The sequence below is a fragment of the Benincasa hispida genome, chromosome 5 (genome assembly GCF_027475165.1).
Source record: "Benincasa hispida cultivar pf3 chromosome 5, pf3_genome.v1.1, whole genome shotgun sequence".
Lineage (NCBI taxonomy): Eukaryota > Viridiplantae > Streptophyta > Magnoliopsida > Cucurbitales > Cucurbitaceae > Benincasa > Benincasa hispida.
This window is the reverse complement of record NC_143482.1, coordinates 18,403,296-18,419,454: the sequence shown is the minus strand read 5'-3', so window position 1 is coordinate 18,419,454 and position 16,159 is coordinate 18,403,296. Positions and strand designations below refer to the sequence as shown.

Below are 16,159 nucleotides of genomic sequence, written 5' to 3'. Positions count from 1 at the left end.
GAGATGAGAAGGAGAGGAAGTGTGAAGCCAATAGGCAGCGCTTAAGTAAGAATAAGGGCAAGGAACTTGCCGAATGAGAGAAAGAGGAACAATGCAAGGAATGGGAAAGAAAACAAAGGCAACAATCCTGCCTTGCGTTGGCCACGGGAAAGGGCGAAGCGGTCGTAGAGAGCAGCAAGCTCGCGTTGGCAAAGGTGCGTCCATCAAGAAAGAAGGAGAATGATGACTTGTTGATGGAGATGGGCTTTTTCCTTGCGCCAATGCTACTACCAGATCTGATCACAAGCGTGATTGTAGAACATGGATAAGACACATTTTGCCAGTGCCCAGCCATTGTTATTCCAAAGGTAGTGCGCGACTTCTACCACGGACGGCTACATGGCACCAAGGATGTGGTGACCATAAAAGGGCAAATGGTGTTTTTCAGTGCAAGGGACATCAATGAACTATACTAGATGAAGGATAACCCGGATGAACCGGGCAACAAAATCATTGATGATCCCATTGAAGAGATGATGGAAGATACACTGCGAGTATTAACGCAACCGGGTACTAAGTGAACGGTTTCATTAAAAGGCATTAGGACCCTGACGTCTAAGCCTCTTCTTCCTTAGGCACGACTTTGGGTTTATTTGGTCAAACGATGGTTGATCCCAACAATGCATGACAAGACAGTTTTGAGGGATCGCGTCATGGCCGCATATTGTATTGCACGCAGCATTCAAATCAATGTAGGACAGTTGATCGCAAGGCAGCTTAGAGCCTTGGTGGGGAACATCAGAGGGTAGTACTTTTTCCCATGGACGGTTTCAAGTTTAGGCCTATCACTGGGTGTATGCATTGATGAAGAGCCAATGGCAGAAGTTCACGGTCTAATAAACATAAAGATTTTGAAATTGCCCAGAGCTCCCTTTGAAAAGGCCCAATATTGATTTGAATGTGCAGCAAGAGCCCAAGCCGAAGAGATAGCACAGAGATGATAAGGGAAAGGAAAAGGTCCAAGACTCACCAACGTATGATCCAGAACCTTTGGACCCTTTACCTTTAATAATCCGCCCTCCAAGCTCACCCACACAACCTTTTTCTCCACTTCAAGAGCACTTCACCAACCTTTTCCCTCCTCCTGATTCTCGAACCGCATATCTAATAGCCCCATCACCACCTTCAGCATCATCACCGCAACTTCCTCTTCCACCGCCACATGTTGATGACCCACACGATTTGGGTGAAGGCACCTCTGCCCAACCCCAAAACGTTGCTGGCGAGACATCGCAGGCACAACCCACTGTCGTCTCCCTAGCTGCTGAGTTAGCAGATATGCAGACTCTTTTTGCCCAACAACAGCAACTCTTCGCCCAACAACAGGAACTCTTCTCCAAACGACAAGCCTTCTTCGGCCAAATAATTGAGGAGGTAATGGAGCAAATCGACGATTTATAGTGCAGTGCTGCTATGGCAAGGCAGGCGTTGATCAACACCCAACACAACACTTATAAGATCCACCTACACCAAAAGCAAAAATCGGGGCGCAACCATGAGTACTTTAATTATCTGACAGTGTACCTTCATGGTCCCATGGTGCCTCCGCATCTGCAGTAGCCTCTGATCTTTGAAGAAGCTCCTCCCATACCACCTTAAAACCCTCTACCGGAACCTCCTGCTCCTCAACAAGAATTCTTGGAACTTATTTGTTTTATGCGGCCATTCTTTTATCTTTATTTCATTCATTGTTTAATTAAATTATTTGATTCTTTGTACAGGCAGAAATTTTTGTATTGCGTTAATTGTAATTATTTGTATACTTAGTTAATTTTCAATACAACTAAGTAGCAATTCTCTTTATGTGCCTATGCCTCTTCTTTATCATCCTTTGTCAACTATGCGATATTCTTAATCTTTCTTTTTGCATTATTCATTGCGCTGCCATGATGTATAATATGCATTCACTTAGAAACATTTCCCACACTTTGTAATTTCTAACTAACACTTAGTTAATTCGTAGCTTAGCAATGCTTTACCTTTTACCCTTCAAAGTTATGCTCAAAACTTCTTTTTGAAATTTTGTCTAAGTGTTTGTCTAATCTGTCTAAACAACGCAATGAGAACCTTGCACATCTCTAAATTTGGGGGTGGGGAAGATATGAGCAGATGAGATCAAGATTATGCAGTTATTAAGAAAAATGCATTCATTTTTTATCCAAAAAAAAAAAAGTTTTCATATCAACTCCAATGTTAGCGCAAGGGAAAACTTCAAAACATTCCCAACCTGATAAGAGTTAAGTTATGAAAGAAGTCTGCTCGTAGTTGGATGTTCGCATGACACCCGTGGGAGCAAGCCAAAACGAAGGTGGGTTTCCAAGAACAACGCATTATGAAAAGAGAAAAATACATAAGAAGAAAAAAGAATGCAAGAGACAACTCCTCTGAAATTCATGAGTTAAAGTTAAGATTGGCACACAACCGAAGTTAGATGTTCGCATGACACCCGTGGGAATAAGCCAAAAAAAAGAGTGTAACCATGACCAACAGTCTCTAATAAATGACGCAAAGTTTGACCACCGCATCCAGACGCATCAAGTTGTTTTGATAAAGAAGAGGTAAACATTCTTTTTAAAACTAGAAAAGCATTTTTTAGCAGAAATTTATAGTATAGAAGAATAAAGTAGTGCTTTGATATGAATTAGCAATGATAGAAGGAAATTGCGTTGTCAAGTAATGTTGCCTAAATGGATCATTCGGAGCAACCAATCGACGCAAAATTTAGGATAGAAATTGAGCATTATTGCCTTAGTAGAAGATATGCTTGAGGACAAGCATATATCTAAATTTGGAGGTATGATAACTTGTAGAAATACAAGTTGCTTTATTTAGATATTGCGGTTAAAAGAGAGGAAAGTTGCGTTAATTGTATGGAAATGGGCTAAGGAATACAAAAATTATAAATTTTCGTCAATACATCCACTGACACCATTGCGATGGTAGAAAAGAATATTTCAAATCTGTTTGCAGGAAATCAAGTCATCATATGCGTTCATGGCTCAAGATAAAAAGATTAACGCATCTACGTCGCATTGCGCCCATCATTCAGTGATGAATAGACGATCAACGCAATGACGGCGCATGCGACAGTCGATCCAGAGCTGAACTTCAACCGCATGCGGTAATAAAAACAACACTGCAGGTGAGCACACGATCGAAAGATGCAAATGAGCAATTCAATCACGGAGGATTTTGACACGTGTACAACTAACCGTTGTGCATTTTTTACGGATTGATTGCATAACAGAAGGAATATTTATTCCACCATTTTCGGAATTTCCATAACAATAAAGTGGGGTCTACATGGAAGAGAGTCAGAGCATTCATCTATAAATATCCTCAGAGAATTCACTGAAAAAATATACTTGATACGAGGCTATTTTGATATTTGTATATTGAGAGAGAGGCTGATCTGAATGCTGATCGGAAAAGATCCGAGAAGAAAAGAGGCAAGGCCGAGAGGTGAGTCTCAGGGAAAATCATTCCAAATCCTCGCCATGAAGCTCTGTACCTAGATCAACTCTACCAGTTGAGCAAGCTTGAGAGGGACGCTCATCCTTCCATTAACTCTATACATCGACAAGCGATTTCTCCATCCAGATTTGTGTCAAGATGTTGGCACTCTTCTGTATTTGTTTCTATCTCTATCATCAATTGTATCTCATCTTCTTAGTCTAAATCATTCACACCATGTATCAGACCCTTGATTTTATAATTAAATGTCATGATCATTTTGATCTCCATATTTCTGTCTATTTCCATTCCTCCATTAATCGCTTTCTCCATGATGTTTTCTTAATCCCTTGGTAATTAGAATGAATTAAACAATTAAATTAATTTATGTTAAAGAAATAAATATATTCAGCTAAAGCATGCTAGACAACATCTTCATCTGTGAGAGCAGAAGTGAAGATGCCATTCTGATCTGTCGAGAGAAGGTTAGAAGAGTGTGTTAACTAAAGCGTGAAGTACTTCCAGAGATGGAAGCAACCTTGCGTTCTTTACGTTCATTCCTGTTTCACCACAGAGATGTGGGAACATGGTCGATCACCGAGAGGTGTACGCCAAGGGAAAGCGGAATCGTAGTTATATCTTTAACGCAATTAATGAACTTGCGATGTTTGTACTAATTATCTTTTCTCTTTCTGCTTCATACATAAAGCCTTGCCACTGCATAACACGATTGTTTGTATAATCTTCACAGTCAGTCTCAAACTTGGTATTATGTATCGTGTAACCTATATCTTATATCATCATAGCTTAAGTTTACTTTTATTGCACTTTATTTTACTGCACAACTTTATTTTATCGCAATTTTTAGTTTACCGCATGATTTTACTTTATCGCATGTACAAACCTCACTTTTATTAAATTGAAAAACCCCGGTCGCATTTATCACAAATGTAACAGAATTAACCTAAAACAATCCTTGTGTTCGACCTCGGATCACTCCGAGAAACTTGTGGTGGAATTATACTTGGTTTCAACGCAAGGAAACTTGTGACAACGCATAGCATACTATAAGCATTTCGTTAATAACACATACATCTAGAAGTAGTATCGCATATCATCACATCATCGTATTATGCGTTACAAGTTTATGGCGTCGTTGCTGGGAATCTGGTATTGGGGACTTGGACTTGTATCTTGCATTATAATCATCCATGCGTTGTATGACATAAGAAGATAAATTTTATGCCTAACAGATGCAAAGGTTACACTCTTTGGGGAAAACAGAGGTCAATTGGCAGAATCTGAGAATATCATTTGTTCGTGAGGGGCGAAAGATTACTCTACAGGAGAATCTAAGTCGAACGGAGGCCGAAGTTAGTCCAAAATGTACGATGAGGATATGGAATGGGGCTCTGCGAGTACTTCAAAAGTGTTGAAGGATGACTCAAGAGAAAATGAAGAAGATTGACAAAGAGGTAGCTGAACAAACAGAGCTTTACCTTGAGGACAAGTAAAAGTGGAGGGTGGGGGTAATGACAGGACTCCAATTATATGGCAATATCAAAAGAGAAAAAAAAAAGAATAAAAGAGAAAAGGGGAAATTGGTGGTTGAATCGGTTGAGAGTTGTTGTTAAGGTTGTTAGGAGAGAGATGTTAAAAAGAGAAGGAAGCAAATAGAAGAGGGGGATTCGGTGTATTGAGGAGTGAGGAAGAGGAGCTCTCGAGAGTGGAGTTCGGAAGATGCTATCGTGGAGAAGCCATCGCAGTGTAATTCCCATTTTCTATGTCCATTAGGCGTTCATGTAGTAAAACTCAGCGATCATGTAGCATTGGGTAAACAATCGTATAGTAATTGGTAGATGATCGTATAGTAACTGAGAAGGCGATCGTGTAATATTAATAGGTCAGTGATTGTGTAGGAGTTTGTGAGCAATCGCGGAGGATTTAGTAAGCGATCGTTTAGTTTTACTGAGCGATTGGGTAATAGATTGTAAACGATTGTTTAGTGTTTGATTAGCGAACGAGTGATCATTTTTAAGCGATCGTCGGTCGTGTTGACTCCATTCGTTTAATAAAGAAGATGTTCATAATTTATCCGCTTTCTTGGAGATTATATTCATCTGTTACGTTACTAAAGAACTTTAAGAATCATTTTCCTAACACCCCTGTAGTTATATCTAACTCCTTAAGTACCACTAATTCCACTGAGGAACAATACATCATAGTGCCACTATGAGTAATCACTTCTCGGGCCAAGAAAAGGTGTGGCGCCACATTTTTCAAGTCCCGGAATCAGCCCTTAAGGGAGAAATTTATCTACTTACCCCTGCTTTGGGGAGGGTTTGAATTCCATCTTATGTAGCTCAGTTCCCAATTGCCCAATTAGACGACTCCCAAAAGTTGTAGGTTTGAGTCGATGATTTGGCCACACGCACCCATGCAAATCAAAGGACCGCCCTCATAGACAGAAGTTCCCAACTCACTCAGGATTATGGTCATCCTAGTGAAATTAAAGTCTCTATCATGAACGACATTATATAACGAGACTAAATATTTCGTGGTCCGGTCTTATACAAAGGACCTCCCTCATAGGTTAGAGTTCACAACTCACTCAGAATTCGGGTTATGTTACTTATGGTCATCCTGGTGAAATGCAAGTCTCTATTATGAACGGTGTTATATAATGAGACTAAATAGTTTGTGGTCTGGTCTTATACAAAGTCCTTTGTATAGAATATCCCCACTCACATGTTTAATACATGAATGATCAGGATCAATTCACTTGTAGCACTTGACAACATTTGTAACACCTACAAAGTGGGCCATATTCGTAGTGTCACCATGATAATGTACTCAATCTTATCCATATACTACAGACCATTTAGGTTATCAGTTAAACATGATCCACTCGTATGTCTCCACATACATGTTTAAGTTACAAAGATAACCTTAGAGTTAGTTTATTTGTTTTTGGTTAATGCAACTAAAATATCACATATGTTACAGAAAAAGTGAATAAAATATCATATATTTTATTAATCACATAAAGAGTTTGTTCATACAATGTTTATAAACTATAGGATGTATGTTTACAAACTATAGAACCCTACGAGATTTAGGGTATCAACCCCAACAGTAGCCACAACAGAGGCAGAACAGATTTAATGTGTCTAGACTTCGAAGGCTATCCCAGAGGTTGAGGTGGTCATGTGGGACAATTGTGCAAAATATGGCTACGTTTGTGATAGTATCTACACTCGACTTTTGGATAGTCATCAAATTTGTACCCAATGAGCTTACTGTTTTTATAGAAGGGAGCTCCAGAAGTACCAGGTATATGAGTGTTTGCGAGGAAAACCTGAGTTTTCTTGGAAGAAGCAATGTCAAGGCATTTTTCTTGAAACAAGATTTCTTGAATCGTCGAGTCCAGTGATGAAAGAGGATTGTGGTGTAGCAAAGCAGCACGAACAGACTTGTATTTTGAATAAAGCCTCATAAGAATCTTAATAAGATGGAGATGATCAAGACTGATTTTAACTTGATCTAGTTGTGTCCAAATGGGCTAAAGTATGGCCAAATAGTCTTTAACGGATTGATCACTCTCTTGAGTAACACTAACAAGAGTGTTGTGCAGTTGATAATAATGGGTTAAAAAAATAGACTACAAACATGTAGACAGAAAATCCCACAAACTTTTGGCGTCATTAAACGCATCAAACGGAACATGGATGGCAGGTATAGATTTATTCCCGAGCAAAGTAATGATCTGATGATTTTTATTGTCCCAATCCTCTAATCATTTAACAAATTTATTATCGTCCTTGGTGGATAACCTGACTGGTTGTCCAATTAGAAAACTCTTCATTTGATGAGTCCATGTAAGATAATTCGTCCCATCAAGAATCGTAGTAATAAAGTGAAAGACATGATCTTTCTCCATGTGGCATGGTTGGTTTGGAGAAATTTGCTCAGCTCAAGGGCTTTCACAGATCGACTCAAAATAGGGTAAAGAAAATGGCTCAGAAAGCTCGATTAGCCTTGGAGAAATCTACTCGACTCAGCAGGATTGGCTAAGCTTGGCTCAGTTATGTTGGCCCGGCTCGACCTAGTGATGTCAGCTCGCTCGAATCAGGAGGATTGACTCAGCTCAGAAATCTCGGCTCAACTTAGTGAGGTTGGCACGACGCAGCTTACAGATCATGGCTTGGTGGAGTGAACATGGCGGCGCGACCTGGACTAGCTCAGATCTTGGTGTTCGTGTTCATAGATTGTCATGGTCCACCTGAATGCAGAGATTTGATGTTCTTGGATCTCCATTCGGTAGCGCAGCATGGACGTCTGAATCAATTGAATGGTGTTTTTCGTCGACAGAGGCACGACGATGAGGACCTCGACTGGTGAAGATCACGCGACTGATGGGCAAGGCTCGATGATGAGGGTTTTGATCTCAGATGTGGCAGATTTGGGCAAGTCACAATGGTGAGCCAATCTGGGCGAGGCGTGCGTGTGGTTGGTTGTAGATGGAACGTAGAGGCACAACGATTGATTTGGGTCCACAGGCGACATAGGCACGGCAACAATGGAGCTTCCATGTGAAATTGGAGACAGATCAAAGGCAATTGCAACGACATGCTGATCAGAGGTACATGTCACCGACGCTTGTGGATGGAAAACAAAGGGTAGTGATTCTTTGGCTCTAATACCATGTTCCAAATATATTTACATGAAGATGTCTTTTAGAGAAGAATACAAGGCATGAATACACTACTAAGAGATCAAAAATAGATAAAAAAAAAAAAAAAAAAAAAAAAAAAAAAAAACCACCTCAATAAATCTAAACTATCTCTAACTACACAACTAAATATATTGATACATTCACAAGCTTAAAGACTTATTCGACACATAATTTCGAAAATATAGAGATATGTCTTGTTACATACAAAATTAAAAATCTAGAGACTTATTAGACACAAACACTTTGAGAAATTTAGAGATAGTACTTGTTAGTCACAAAATTTAAAGTTGAGACTTATTAGATACAAAATTTAGAAAAAATTTAGAGACAAGACTTATTAGACACAAAATTAAAAATTTAGAGACTTATTGAACAAAAATTTAGAAAAAAATTAAGTGGCAAGACTTGTTAGATACAAAATTAAAAATTTAGAGACTTATTAGACACAAATACTTTGAAAATTTAGAGACAATACTTGTTAGACACAAAATTTTTAAATTTCTATACATACAAAAATATCTATTGATATTAATATATCTATCAATACAGTAAAGTTGAAATCTTGATATGAATACGAACATTGTAAATTTATTTATTTATGTTAATGTGTTTTATTTTCTCTGAATGAAGATAAATATTAGAGGTTAATAAATAGAACTTGTAACGTGTGAAATAATGACATGAACTATCTAGATGTGAACAAAGCTCAAGCAACAAATTTCGAAGTTGGATAGCTCAATGGTAATGAATATGTAATTTCCTTTTAGGTTAGAGGTTAAGAGGTACTTGATATCTGTTTTCTTTTTTAAAATTTACTACATTTTTTTTAAAAAAAAAAAAATTAGATAGTTAAAAAATAATTGATATTTACCATTATTCGAGATAAGAGGCTCAAATCTTTATGACATACTAAATAAAACTTAAAAAAAAAAAAGAGAAAGAATAAAGAAAAAAGAAAAGGCCAAAATTATTGATGTATTAAGTAGTAGAAATAGATTCTACTTTATTTAAAACTTCCTAATATGAAACATATATGTTTCCAATTTAGCCCTCATGAGGAATTTGAACTACTCTTTCCTCTGTATTAACAATTAATCGAACTCGACTTTGTTGAAGATCTCGTGTTACTGGAGTTCCTGCCAACAGTATAACTGGTCTGAAGTCAGGATGTTCTTTCTTGATGATATTTGCTGCAGTATTTGCATCTATGAGGTTCAGTGCGGGCCATGATTTGACTATTTTTAAAAATATTAAAAAATAATTTATTTAGTAATTAAGATTAAAAGTATATTTAAAAAGGAAGATGAACTCAACAAAATATTACCAAAAGGTATACTTACACTGATATGTCATCTTCGACCTGTTATCTGTCTATTTGTTACAAGTTGAGTGAGATGTGGTTTATTGTTAATTGGGTAGCAATATTTATAGCTAAATTGGTCGTGTGTTCTCTATCAAGTAAAATAAATAAATTGTGTTAGGTTTGATTCCCAAAATTAGTAAATATATGTAAATAGAAAGGAATAACCATATATATGCCTTATTTTCTAAAAGGATTAGTTTCTATGTGTCAAATTTGTAAAGTATAATCTGTATTAAAGGAAGATTTTTTTTTTTTTTTTTAAAGTAAAAAAAGGTAATTGCATTGGAGAGTAATTTTAGGAATAATCGTTTAGTGTATATCAATATTTTAAAAGAATTGTAAATATAGCACAATCTATCAGTCATATACTCTATTGTCAGACTTTTGCCATTGATATGGTCTATCGCTAATAGACTTCTACTAATAGTATGGTTTATCACTAATAGACTTTTATTAGTGATATGGTCTATCACTGACATAATTTAAAAGATTTTGTCATATCACTAATAGATTTATTGTGCTATATCTGAAAATACTTTTAGTTTGATTCTTATATTTGTAACCGCCCTTAAAAAATTTTCAAATTTTTATGTTTATCTTTCCAAATTTTAAGGATGAATATGTATTTTATTTTTAAAAGCATATTTACATTTTTCCTTTTTAAAATGAAATATTGTTATGTTTATCTCCAAATCTTAAAAGATTATTCTAGATTTTAGAAAAACATTTGGATTTCCCTTTTTTTAATGATAGATTTTAATGTTTCTCAGTTTGACCAAAGTTAAATAAAAGATATTTGTAATGCATAGTAGAATAAGAGAAAAAATCTAAAAATATATTACATCTTTAAAATATTTGTAAATATGGATGAGTTGACTAGTCAATCTTTGAATTTTTTTTAATTTCCATCTTCGCCTTCCCTTGTCTTATCTTGTTGTACACTTTTTTTTAGTCTTTTTATTTTCTTTCTCTTCTTTGATTTTTGCTTCTTCCCTCCATTTTTTAATTTTTTTAATTTTATTTTCTTTCTCAGTTTTTGTTTCTTCCATTTTTTTTATTTTATTATTTTCTTTATCCGATTTTTGCTTATTTTCTTTCATTTTTCCTTTCTTTTTTTTTCTTTTAATTTTTTTTCTTTCTTTGGTTTTTGCTTATTCATTTTTTTATTTTTATTTTCTTTCTTCAGTTCTTACTTATTCCTTTTTTATTTTTATTTTCTTCACTTTCTCTGATTTTTGTTTCTTCCCTAATCCTTTTTTATTATTTTCTTTTCTTTTCTTTTCTTTTTTTTTTCGATTTTTTGCTTCTTCCCTTTCTTTTTCTTTTTTTAGTTTTTCTTTCATTTGTCCCATTTTTTACTTCATTTTTTTCTATTTAATTTTCTTTCATTTTTCAGTTTCTGTTTTTTCTCTTTCTCTTATTTTTAAAATTTTTCTTTCTTTTATTTGAATTTTTTCTTCTTCCCTTTTTTTTTTCACAAGAACTATGAGGTTGAGTTCCGTACGCAGGACTTCAAAGTACTCAATTCATAAGTGACATAACACTAACAAGCCAATCATCAAGTTTGATTATTATAACAAATAATAATTATAAATAGCAAATGAAAGTCTATCAGTGATAGCCACTATTATTTTCTATCATTGACAGCTAAATCTTTGATTTTTTTGTAGTTAATAGTCACTTATAGAAATGTATCATTGATAGCTAACTTAGTGAATTTAATTAATAAAGTTGAATCTCGAACTAAAATGTAAGTAGAATGCCTAGAAGTTATCATTAATAGCATGTTTTATTAGTGGTAGAAGCTATCATCGAAAAGAAAATGGACTTATAAATGTTTTGGAAGGATAAGAAAGGGGCAAAAAAGTATTTATTGGCTATGTTTGATAGAAGCTACTACTAATAGCATGTTACCAGTGATAGAAGCTAATATTAATAGCATGTTATCGATGATAGAAGCTACCCGATAGCACGTTATCAGTGATAGAAGCTACCACTGATAGCACTTATCGGTGATAAAGAAACATCACTGATAACATGATATCAATGAGATCATTGATAGCATCTTATTAGTGATGTTATCAGTGAAAGAAGCTATCACTAATAACCACAATATGAGTGATGTTAGTGATATTGGTGAAAAAACTTAGATGATATCTATATATCGAGTTTCTTTCAAAGGTGATAACCAATTATAGAAGTCTATCATTGATAGTCTTAAGTGTTAATATTTCAAGGTTGATTCTAATTGATGACAGTCTATCAGTGATAACGACTGATAGCCACTATCAGTGATAGCCATGATAAAAGATTATTAGTGATAACTACTATGGGAATCAAAGTTGTTGGTCTTCTTTCAAAGTTGATCACTATTTATAAATCTATAATTGATAACCACTGATAGCCTTAAGTAGTAATATTTAACGTTGATTCCAATTGATGAAAGTGAATCAATGATAACTACTAATAATTGATAGCAAATTAAAAGCTAATATTTCAAGATTGTATTAATTTTTCTGAAATTGAAAGTTATCACTGATAGCAACTATCATGGATAGCAATTGATAGAAGCTATCAGCGATAGTAGCTGATAGCAACTATTAGTGATTATCACTGATAGCTGCTATTAGTGATAGCTTTTAATTTGAGAAAACCGGGAAGAAGGGAACAAAATAGTGGCTAGGCATGGGTTTTTTAGTCTTTTATCATTTTTTGATCTAAATATGCAATTATTTTATCATTGTACTACATATTCTATTATTTTGGGCTTGAATTCTATTTATACAACTAGACCTTAATAAAATTATCTAACAAGAAGTCATCGTCAACACCATTTTACATTAGCTAGAACAAAAAAGGGGAGTATATTTAGAATTATAGGGAAAAACATTACGTATTTATTATTCATTTAGATGACGAGTAACAAATATTGTATATCTATGTTTTGAACATATACGAACATATGATTTTTTACTAATTTCTAGTTATATCTTGCTTTTGATTTAAGTTAGCGATTGATTAGTTAGAAAATCTCTTTCATATAAATGAGTGATCAGAAGTTTGTACTCTAAATATATTATGTATGTATCGTCAACATGAGTGTAGTTCGTGTTTGTACTATTGACTTTGAGATCAGATGTTTGATTCCCTCACTCTACACATTAGTTACAATACCTTTGGGAAAAAAAAAAAAAAACTATGTATCTGTTTGTTTGTTTTATATGTCTTTTTTTCTTTTGTGATGTGTAAATGAAAATGCATAGATGCAAAGATTTTGAATTTGTACTGTAATATTGTTGGTTTGTTGGAATTCTCAACATTAGCCACAGAAATACATTGGATTTGTTTAATAAACATAAACAAAGTACAAATCATAAAAAGAACATAAACGTGTAATAATGTTCAAACAATAGAAAAAAACCAAACAATCGTGATGTTGGTTTGCTAGATCATTCTCAACATTGGCCACACAAAGTAAATTGTATTTGGTGGATAACATAGACAAAGTACAAAATCATAAAAGATAGATTGGAAGTGAAGTTCAAAAGGAAGAAAAGAACTAAAGAACCTTGAACATCCGTTAGAGAAGAAAATGAAGTTTAAATGACAAAAAGGAAAAGGTTAGGATGCACGGTATTATGATTCTAGATTAGGTTTAAAATTAGAATTTATCTATTTTCGAAAAAGAAAAATGGCCACATTTCAAAATGATTAATTAAACAATGGTCATTTATTTAGTTTGTCGTTAAAGAAAAATAATTAGATGCATTTTGAATATGTCGTGTTATGAGTGATTTTTGAGCTAATCTGAAGAAGTGACATGGAAAAAGAGGAAGCTAATGAGATAAGAAAATGATAGTAAATATACAAGTAATCGAGCCGAGAAGATGAGATGAGCTTAAGGAACAGGGCTAATTTGGCTTTGAGCGAAAGTAGCTCGGTTGGTCTCGACCCTGTCCAAGGATGAGATTGCAGTCGACCCTTTTCGTTTAGTGAATTTAGTGTTTTTAGACTTGATAAGAGAATAGTTTGAGTCAAAAGTCCAAACAAAACTTTCTCAGCTGATAGCACAATAAAAATACTATTTTTCCTAGCTTAATTCGGGCTCATTTGTGGATTTTACATGCTTATTATGCTATTTTGTAGATATTGAACACTTAAGATGTAGAATGAACCATCGAAGTCGAAACAGGACAAAAACGAACCAAAACGTAGCTTTGTAACATTAACACGAAGAAAGGAAGGAAAATGGCCAAATTGCCCCTATGGAGCATAGCTATGCTTTTGCTTACGTTGTGCGTAATGCTTGAAGGCCGAGACCATGAAAATGGAGAGCACCACGGTGCTGTGAACTCTGACGGACACGGAAAGCATGTGCGTGCACTAGAGCACGGTGTGGAGGGAAGCGTCGATGATGGGCTATGCTACGGTATCTGAGGTTAGCGCAACGAGGCTTGGCCCCTTTTATAAAAGGGTTTTTGCCCAATTTTGGTGATTCCAGTCTTAAATACTTTGTATTTTCTTCTTCCCAACTTTAACTTCTTGTTGATCTTAATTCATTTATATTTTGGACTTCATCTTGGCATATTATGTGTGGCTAAATTAGTATTTCTAGCTTAGCGTAGAATTGAAATCCATTATATCTTTGTTGGGAGATTTGTATTTTAATTTCTATGATGTATGCTTGCTTAATTCTCTGTTTTTTTTTTTTTTTTTAATGATATTGTAAGTTCTATGCATTTAATTTTTGGACTTTTGGCAAACTCTCATTTATTCTTTGATTGTTAGAGATTAGGAATGCTCTAATGTGTTTTTCGTCTCAAAGGACAAGGGTTAAAGCATGGTTGGGTGTGAATTAGGTTGTTTAGAGTAGAGATACCCAAAAAACTCATGAGGTGGGGCCTCGTGGGTTCCCACCCTGAACAGGGCGGGGAATCCTCAAATACACGAGCAATGGGGGAGAGAGTGGGGAATTTTTTCCCCGTTTGCAATTCGGGGTTGGGGACGGGGAATATATTCCCCGCCCCGCCCTGACTTTTGTATATAAATTATAAATTTATAATATAGATATATTAATATTAATATTGTAGACTTTATTAGGATAATTATGGAGGTTTTAATTATTTAAGTTTAAGACTTTATTACCTCAATTCCTTAGATGTTGTAATATATAAGATGTGATATTGTAATTGTTGAATTTTAATTTATAAAACTCATGAGAATTTAACATTTTAATTATATCTTTTTAAATTGAATGTTTATTATTGTTTTATTACCAAAATTGATATACTTGATACGGGGTAATTGATACGAGGCTATTGAGAGAGAGTTGATCTGAGTACTGATCGGAGTAGATCCGAGAAGAGAAGAGACAAGACCGAGAGGTGAGTCTTAGTGCAATTCTACCAAATCCCCGTCGAGAAGCTCTGTGCTTAGATCCCATCTACCGGTTGAGCAAGCCTGAGAGGGAAGCTCATCCATCCATTCATTCCATCAACACTGGCAAGCAATTTTCCATTCCAGATCTGTGCCAAGACGTTGACACTTATTTGTATTTGTTTCTAACTCTATTTCATTAATTGCATTTCATTGTCTTAATCTCTTCATTCACAATCATGTATCGGAAGCTAAATTGTATTATTGAATGTCTTGATCATTTTCATTTCCACTTTTCTGTCTATTTTCGTTCTTCCATTGGCCGTATTCTCCATGAAGTTTTCTTAATCCCTTGGTGATTAATATGAATTAAACGAGTAACTTAATTTGTACTAAAGGGATGAATATGTTTAACTAAGGCATTCTAGACGGCATCTTCACATGTGAGAGCAGAAGTGAAAATGTCATTCTGATCTGTCGAGAGAAGGTTAGAAGAATGCGTTAAATAAAGCGAGTAGTACTTCCAGAGATGAAAGCAACCTTGCGTTCACCATGTTATCCCTGTTTCACCACAGAGATATGGGAACGCGGACGATCACCAAGAAGTATACGCCAAGGGAAAAGCGGAACCGTATTTATATCTTCAACGCAATTAAGGAACTTGTGATGTTTGTATTAATTGACCTTTCTCTTTCTGCTTCATACATAAGACTTGCCACCGCATAACACGATCTTTGTATGTTCTTCGCAGTCAGTCTCAACCTCAGTATCTTGTATCATGAAACCTGTATTTTGTATCATCATAACTTAGATTCACTCTACCGTAATTTACTTTCTTATCCCATTTTTATCACTTTACTTTACTTTATCGCATGCTTAAATACTTGTAAACACAACTCTTTAATAAATTGAAAAATACCCCTGGTCACATATATCACAAAGATAACACAATAACCTCAAACAGTCCCTGTGTTCGACCTTGGATCATACCGAGAAACTTGGTTCCAACGCAAGGAAACTTGTGAAAACGCATAGCATACTACAAGAACATTCATTATTAATGCATGTCTAGAAGTAGTATCACATAAACCATGATTCATCCATGCGCCATGATTCATCCATGCGTTGTATGGCATCATCGTATTGTATACCTTATGCCGTTACAAGTTTATAACTTGTAGAATCGCATACAA

The 16,159-nt window shown here is 35.1% G+C and overlaps 1 long non-coding RNA gene across 1 annotated transcript; it reads right to left on the bottom strand.

The window, feature by feature from the left end:
* Window positions 1–7,164: 7,164 nt before the first annotated feature.
* Window positions 7,165–9,654, bottom strand: LOC120078651 (uncharacterized). Its single transcript, XR_005482064.2, has 2 exons — window positions 9,568–9,654; window positions 7,165–9,462 (listed from the first exon to the last, which is right to left on the bottom strand). It is a non-coding gene; the product is annotated as an uncharacterized LOC120078651 (long non-coding RNA).
* Between the last annotated feature and the right edge of the window lie 6,505 nt (window positions 9,655–16,159).